Source organism: Anopheles cruzii, unplaced genomic scaffold (assembly GCF_943734635.1).
Source record: "Anopheles cruzii unplaced genomic scaffold, idAnoCruzAS_RS32_06 scaffold00229_ctg1, whole genome shotgun sequence".
NCBI lineage: Eukaryota > Metazoa > Arthropoda > Insecta > Diptera > Culicidae > Anopheles > Anopheles cruzii.
In genome coordinates, this window is record NW_026453888.1 from 1 (window position 1) to 8,336 (window position 8,336).

Genomic DNA, 8,336 nt, shown 5'->3' on the forward strand with positions numbered 1-8,336 from the left:
AGCGGCACGCCAGCCACTGGAATCCATGACTCCATGCTGATTCGGTTGAACTTGTTCGACTCGAAATCTTGACTCTGGTTTACGGCGACTGCGTTCAGTATTATGTTTGCCAAGAAACAGTTCCCCGAAACGTCTTATGGGGCGTAAAAAGGGGAGACGTAGGAATGTTTTTTGGTGCATCTTTTGGCCCGTAATTCGCCTAAACAAATTTATTATCCAAAAAAGGTGAACGCCGCCATATTTTGTTTATTATCGCTGTACGTTGTGGCACGTGAAGTGATAAGTTTTGTATGAATTATTACGAAACCATCGGCCCAACCAAATGTTACAAAAAAACACACAGTCTCTTAGCTTTTTGTTTCAAGCTTAGCGGTGTTACCATAAGACTCATCTGCCTTTTTTGCGTTGTTGAACGTTGGCCGAAGCTTTTTGCCACCTCCGCTATCTACATGCTGTTTCCAAATTCTTCTGTTCGTAAAAGAAGTGTTGACGGTGCGAGCTTTTCCGCTGAGCGGCAGGCGGCAAGAAGTCAAAGTCCGAGACACAAAACACATTCCGATGGAAAGATTGGGTACGAAGGGGTTTTTTCGGGGGGCTTCCTTCCGTTCCTATCGGCTGTTTTATTTATCGTTCCGGGGGGTTAACTTTGTTACGTGAGGCCCGCGAAACGCGGCCTCTACCTCGGGCTCTACGCCGTAACCTGCGCGCTAGACGGACGCGGCCCAGACGCGCGATGCGAAGATATTTAAATCAATAAATTTCGGTCGGTCGGTCGGTAGGTTCTGTCCCAGAGCGGAGCGTGCCTTTATTATGTTCCGGAGTAGTGATTTTTTGGGGCAGCCTCTGGCCGAAAGAAACGTTTCTATGCATTCTGGGCCGTGTTTGGGTTTTAGTTTCCAGTCCGCGGCATCGCGTTTGGGCCGCGATGGTAAACATATGCTTTCTAACATCGACCAGATGTGTTCTGATTTCGGAGTAGCTCAAGTGTGAGCGGGCAGCTCGGCCGATCCACTGGCAACTACTATTGGTGGATGCCAATAGTAGTGCACGGTGCACGACTACGTAAACGCGTCGGAAGTCTATTGAACGTGACTTCTTCTTGTGGCGAGTACGTGACGGCATCGCGGCGTCAGAGAACGCGAGCATTGAGTGGGCAATCTAATGAACTGCACATGAACTGCGTCAGTAGTACGGTCGGTAGACGTAGATCGTGTAATTAGGTCAGACCGACTTCTAGGCAGACCGCCACTCTGCGAGGCACTCGGAGGATTACAGGGGAATAAAGAGTATACTCAGCCGTCAAAAACATTTCATTCCCGAGACTGAGACTGTGGTTATGCCAAGAAACATGCCATAAACGAAAGGAAAATAAATTGGGATTCGACACGTAGATGCCGATCTAGCTCGGGATTAGTTTGTTCAATAAACCTTAAGCTTACATCGGATTCCTGTTTTACTGCCGGTGAAGATAAACTCACTAGCGTCTAGAGGCAATAATTTTAGTGGATTTATTAGAACTAGAAGTACCGATGCTAATGCAGTCCGGGCTGCTGCTGTTGTGATTGTTGATTGAAAATAAACTCTGCTCGGCTCTGCTATCTTATCGCCCGCTCGTCTGGGCTTAATTATTAGTTTCTCCAATAATGGTGGTTCGCACTAAGCCACTAAAAGCTTTCCGGTGATGTTGTTGTTACGATTTATGACTCCCGTTCACCAACGGGGCACCCTTTCTATTGCATCAAATCACCCGTGACTGGCCACTGAGCATCGTTGGTGCAAATCATTTTATTTGCAATTTCACTACCACAACGCGCTCTAATTACTGGTTCTGCGCGTGTTTGCTTAGTGTTTGCATATATGAGCAGCGATATATTTTGTGCGGAAGTGGCCTCCAGCCCCAGCAAGAGCCCGCTCTATCGGGCGCGGACTCTTCAGAACTATCCGCAGTCGGAATCTCGCTGGCAACTGACTCCGTCCGCGGCCAGTTCGCGCGAAGGCGGCGAAGATTAATGATGTACAATTAAACAACAAACGGCTCCAGCTGGCTATGTATCGAGGCAATAATTGCTATTTTCCTGCGCTGTCAGGGGCTTACTTTTTCAATGTTGCCGGCCGATCGGTTGGAATTTTCGGCATTTCGACTCGGCGTTTCGGCGATTTACGGCACCCACGGGAGCATCGGTATCTCGTGTCGGAAAAACCAATAGCTCGGTGAGTTCGTTGGCCTTCGAAGCCTTCCCGGTGGTTGGAAAAAAGGCAAGCCGGCAAAAATGCCCGGCTCCTCGGGGAGCGATTCTGGACCCGGATCGGATTGGGTGCTACCTTCAATTAGACGCGTCCGGTCAACCAGTGGCCAGTGGCCAGCGGCGGATTAGGGTGACCGTTTCCGGCCGGTCGGGCATCTGGTTTCCAACGCGATGGTTCATGATTTTTTTTTTTCTAGAGCAAGAATGTGGCACTATCAAGAGCACGGAACGGCGACGCCACAGAAATACCAGAAGTCTCGTCAGCAAAAATTCCACGATCCAAGGTTTATGAGGTCCCAGTTGACGGAGCAGGATTTGGAATCTAACGAACATGCCAATCGAATCGCGTTTCTGGAAACGCTAGCAATTTGTATCGTTCGCGTGCTTCGGTCGCGGTTCGCAGATTGTAGCTTCGGGCAATGTGTCTTTGAATTTGAATTGCTTAGACCAATCAATTATGAAGCGGTTCGTGAGGATCTTCGAGTGACGGTTGATAGAACATTCCACTGCTCGTGGTCGCATACCGCCATTAAAATCTCTGTCGTCAGCTCCCTAACGAACGGAGTATCGAACGCAAGGCGACGGTCAATTTGGCTAGCGCTGGTGATATATTACTGACCAAAAAGATGGAGTCAATTTATCGCACAGGTGGACAGCGCCAGCTCGAAACATAACTCACACCGCCGCCGCCCGAACGGAGTAGTCATCTAAAAATAGCAATTTTATGCTGCTCCTAAAATTAGACGTCCCGAGACGCCCCGAGTGCTGACCACCACACCCCGAGAACGTATGACAGCTGGCCTCGATGTCATCGACGGCCTAGGCAACAGGGGTGACTCCCGATCGGCGACTTTCTTGCCATGAGTCCGTGCGTCAAACTGCGAGACGACGCCGGCCACGAATCGAACCGACGGCCACGCGACAGCGACACTCGTTAGTGAGAGTTGATTTACGGTGTTTCAATATTTGAAGTGCAATCTTCATCCATTTGGCCAACTGACAGGTCTGCGGTGGTCAGAAGTGGGCGACCATGTTAGCCAAAACAACGCCACCAGGGCCAATCCGGGTGAAGACCTCAATTCACGACCTACTTTCCACGCATCGCCTGCCGAGGGGGAGACTCTGGAACTACGCGTCACAGACGGCACAGACTTCCGGCAGTCGACTGGGTGGGTGTAAGGCCACGATGCACCCTCGCTCTCCCTTTCTCGGCGTCGGATCGAATTTCGCGACGGGCCGAAGGAGCACCGGATTGCGTCTCCGGATTCCGCCTCGGACTAAAATTAGACCTTATGCAACGGCGGCGAAGACCAGTCGGTTTCGGTCCGTTCCGGACGAAGGAGGTCGCCTTTTTTGCCACCGAATGGCGCGCGTGCCCCACCCAGGGGCACGAACCCTTTCCGAACGGGGAGAGGAATAAAACTCAGCTCGAAGGGGCAAATTTATGACAAAACGCTCTTAAGCCCCCACCGGCGGGGCTCTCGTCTATGGCCCAAAGCGGCCCCTGGGCCTCTGCACTTGATTTCCTGCTGCCGGAGGACCGGCTTGACCACAGCAGCGTGCCACACAAAGTAGCAGGCAAAATTCAGCGAGAAAGCATCACAAACACCTCGCCCTAGACGCTCGGAGGTTTAGACGAAAGTGTGTGAACCGGTGTCGGTGTGCATAAATCATGCTAAATGTTCTAAGACCATGAACCGCAGCACCGAGCTGCAGCCCGGCCGAGACCGATTCGGTTTCGCTTTGATCTGTTCGGCTCACTTCTGCAGCCAACCCAAGACAAGACCCAAGACAAGATGCCGGTAAGATTTAGGATGAATTACAACATAGCCCGCCCCGTGCCGAACATATGTGTGCCGTTCCGTGTAGCATTTGGGTGGTGCTCCGTTGGGGTGATACGATCACCTTTAAGCTCCATAATTCATGCTCCCTACACCGTCCGCAGGCTGAGCTGCGGATGAGCGAGAATTTAATTTTTGAAATTTAATCGAGACAATAACCATCAAATACCGGCGCCTGGCAGCAGGGCGGGGCCAACTGTCCCATAAATGTTGATGGGGTACGGGGCGTCTCTCTCTCTGTCTGCTGAATAGACACCCGACACCCGAACGTAGCGCCGAATTGCCAAATATTATGACATTCGGAATGATATTTTCTTGCCATTCTCGCGCGTTGGTAAGGTGAGAAAGGCTGGGTCGTGAAATGTTACCCGCAGCTCGTTAGCGCGATCTGTGAGCACCCGGCGGTTGTTATGAAGTTCATTACAAAAATACAACTTCATAAGTGAGCCCGCATTTCGGAGATGGGAAGGTGTTCAATTACCAGTCGTTCGCTTCAAATGTGTAACAAGTCACCGGCGCAACTCGGCGATAACGGCGCCGACGACGACGAAAGCCCTACAGGTTTCAAGTTCCGAGCACCGAAATTTAAAATTCAATTTCATATGCCCCGTTGTTGATTGCACACTCCCTCCCTTAGATGACGATTTCAATCACATCCGCCGTTGTGGAACCATGACTTCCGATTCATTTGAAACCATACCATAATCAACAAACACACTTTTTTCCATCTTCGCTAATAGCTTTCCGAATGTCGAAAGCGAAAGAAATGAAAGGGAGACAACAAAAACTCACTAAACATCATATTTCTTACGCATCGGGCATCTTGTTTTTCCCCGTTTGGCACACTATGCGCCCCACGAAAGCCAGCATCACCAGCCGATGCTGTGATATTCGATGTCGAATGTGGGACATTTTTTGTGCCCGCTCTTGTGTGTGTTTGTGTTCAGTCGAACACACACCCTGCACCGGGAGCAGCAAAAAGTCGGTTCTCTGATCATCCCGTCAGGAAATGCTTTTCCGTAAAAATCGATTGGCCGTATTTGCGTACCGGCCCGGGCTTCGGAATATTGGGATATTTGTTTTCGCCCGAATGCAATCGAAAAGTTGCGTTTCATGTTTCGCGGATGTTGCCGTTTCCGTGGTTTCCCACGGAGCGCTGCGGATATTGATCATTTCTCGCCATCCGCCAGGGATACCCGGGTCCGGGTCGCTTGGCTTGTTATCTGCTTTTATTGCCCAAGCATTAGCAACCGGACCGCCTTATGAGCGGTGTGTTTGCGGACGTTAAACATCCGGCCTCGGGATCCTGTGCAAAGCTCGGGCGACCATTAGCGGCCCGCAGCTAAGAAACTATGAGACGGCCAACGGGACGGAACGATCGGTGACACCTGGCACAGGCCCCGACACTTGACTCCTGACTTCTACGGAGCACAGCAGATTAGCATCACCAGTGTGGCGCACCTTTCTGTGGTCCCGATGATGGCCGCTAAACTTTTGCGATGGACAATAAATGTCATCTGCTTCACTAAATGGCCCTTTTCTATGCCACCTTCTGCTGTCACTCGATACATTCGATCTGCGGTCGTTTGCACTAACCCGTACCTGACGGTTGTTGGCCAACAGCGCGTCATTCGAAATGCTAGAAATTCGATACCAGTTGTCGGTTCCACACAATCTTATGATGCGCTACGAAACCGTCCGCACTATCGCGTAACGTTGACCCATTTCCGACCCTACCCACAACCGTTAAGTTTACTTAGCCGTTTTAGCAGAGTGGCTCGTAAAATGTTGGCGCCAAAGCGCACTAAGAACAGGTATAACGAAAGAGAGAACCGCGAACGAAATCGGATAGGAACGTCAACATCCATTCTGAGACCGCCGCAGCCTAAATAAACCTCCCCCGGACCGGAAGGCGAGTCGGGAAAAATGCGTGTCACAGCGCTTCATCGCCGCCGGCCTCGTGAGAGTCGGTCACGTCGGTAAAAATCAATGTCATTGAGGCGCTTCGTGCCAAATCGGGTGCCTTAAGGCGCGAAATGGCGCGATGAAAGTTGAACCACTCGCCGCCATTAAGACGTAATGCTCGCTTGCTCGCGGAGTAAGCAAATTAAATTCGCCAATAAAACCCGAATGACCGGATTGGGTGTTACGCACACGGTAGCCGGACGGCCTGTCACTAGCATGACACCGTGGCATGATTAATATGCAGTTATTTATCACCCGTGGAGCCCCTGAACCGACCGACAGGCCTAACTGAAAAACCGGGTCCACCGGGCGCTGGCCGATCGATCGATTCCGATCTAGACTGGTTTCGACAGCTCCTCCTTCGATGGATGCGGCTTCTGACTGCATTCTGGTGCTATAAATTTCGAAAGCGACGCGTTGAAATGTTTCGGCAGCATCAATTTCGAATTATGTCCGATGGCTGGTCTCAATATTTCTCAATTAATCGATGCACCGTGCCGATCGTTCGGGAATCCATGGACATCGCCCAACTAGTATTGGGTAACCGTGTCCGGGGACAGTGCTGGACATCTCGGGCGATGTAAATCAATTTCCAATTGGCGCGTTCGATCAACTTCAGACACTCCAGAATGCAACCCGCCCCGTGGGGGTGCATTAATCACTCAGTCCCAGGGGGGGGTTTGCCCCTTGAAGGCGAGCTAACGAGAGAACGAATTCATAACGCGCCAATCGGGAGGGCGATTCCGCAAGAATGCACCACAGGATACCACACACACACCTCTCAGGAAGGCCCTGTTTCCTGTGCACAAAAAGTAACAAACAAGGAAAAACACGGCAACCGGCCCGAACAGGCCTGTTAGAGGAACAACACGGCGGCGCTCCACCGACAGCATCGAAACCGATCAATTATGAGCCGCGCGACCTGGCGCAAGATCGGTCAGCCGCCGTCGAGGAGGTGTGAATTATAAATCGACTCGGGGCTGCCGGAGTCAAGGCTCGTCAATAACCCACCCCGATGGAAAGCTTATGCTCGCTGCTTTCATGCTGTGCCGTTCAACACACACGCGCGCGCGCACTGGAATGAAAGATATGTAGCGAAATCCGAGCCGTAGCGGAACCACGATCAGTCAGCAACCAAACCAGAAGCGGTCGGTTGCTGTTTTTATTTTTATCTCCCCCCAACGGATGCTGCGGAGGTGGCCACGGTGAAAAAAAAACGGGGATATCTGGAGCACACGCACGTGAGCTCACGTCACGCGCCCGCGCGCGCAGCCAAACAGCGCGCGAGAGCGAGGTAATGATGAAAAATGACGGGCAGCGCGAGGATCGCCGCGACCTTTGAGATCGTCGAATGCGCGAGAGGAAGCTGCGCGCGATCGATGATCGAACGGCGGCACTCAGCGCACGGTCACTCACTCTCTTCATCGAGCGTCGCGGGGCTTTGATCGACCGGATTTGGTCCGCAGCATCCACCGTTGGGAGGCGATCCTATCGTCTAACGTAGCACATTTTTTCTTCGCCGATCAACTCTGGCGATCGTGATGGTTCCGAGAGCTATTATTAATTATTTTTGTTAAAGAATATTTTTAAATATTAGCCAGCGATTTGGGACACTTGTTGGAGACGCCTTACGCGATGATCGTCGTGTCGCCGGCACCCTTTCTGCACGGCAACCTGTTGAAGGCGGCATTGAAGTCGTTCTGGGCGATCGATCGTCGAGTGTTGGTCCACAACGGGTTGTCCCACACCGCGTGTTATCTGTCGTTTCCTTTCGGACGCCATTCTTCGCCGGGCACCGTCGTTGCCGAGCCACTCAGCGGGTCACTCAACGGCTCGCCGCGGGGCCGCCTATGGACGGCCGGATCCGAAGGCGGATTCAGTTCTCGATGAACCGTGTAGTGCGTTGGAAGCATATTCGTGCGGCACAGTTTGGTGGATCACCGCCCCGCTGTAAGATCGCGAGTGTTGCCTCGAGCCGGTTGCCCGATCCAAGGGCAACATCTCGCTCACCGGCGAAAAGGGAAAAAAACGACAACAAATTACAAGAGCTCCGTCGTGGGATTATCGTCGTGACAAGTGAAAACAAAAGCCGATCCGGTTTCCGGTCGGTCGGTACACACGTGGCATCCACCCCCGGGTTTACCGGGGGAAATCTCTATTGTTTGTCGCGATCGCGTTACGTCACGTGGAGTATCGATCGTCGAGGGCTGTGCGCGAGATAAAGGTGATCTTAGAGTTATGGGCGAGCACGTTCGCGCACGTACCAGCGACTAATGTGTGTCAT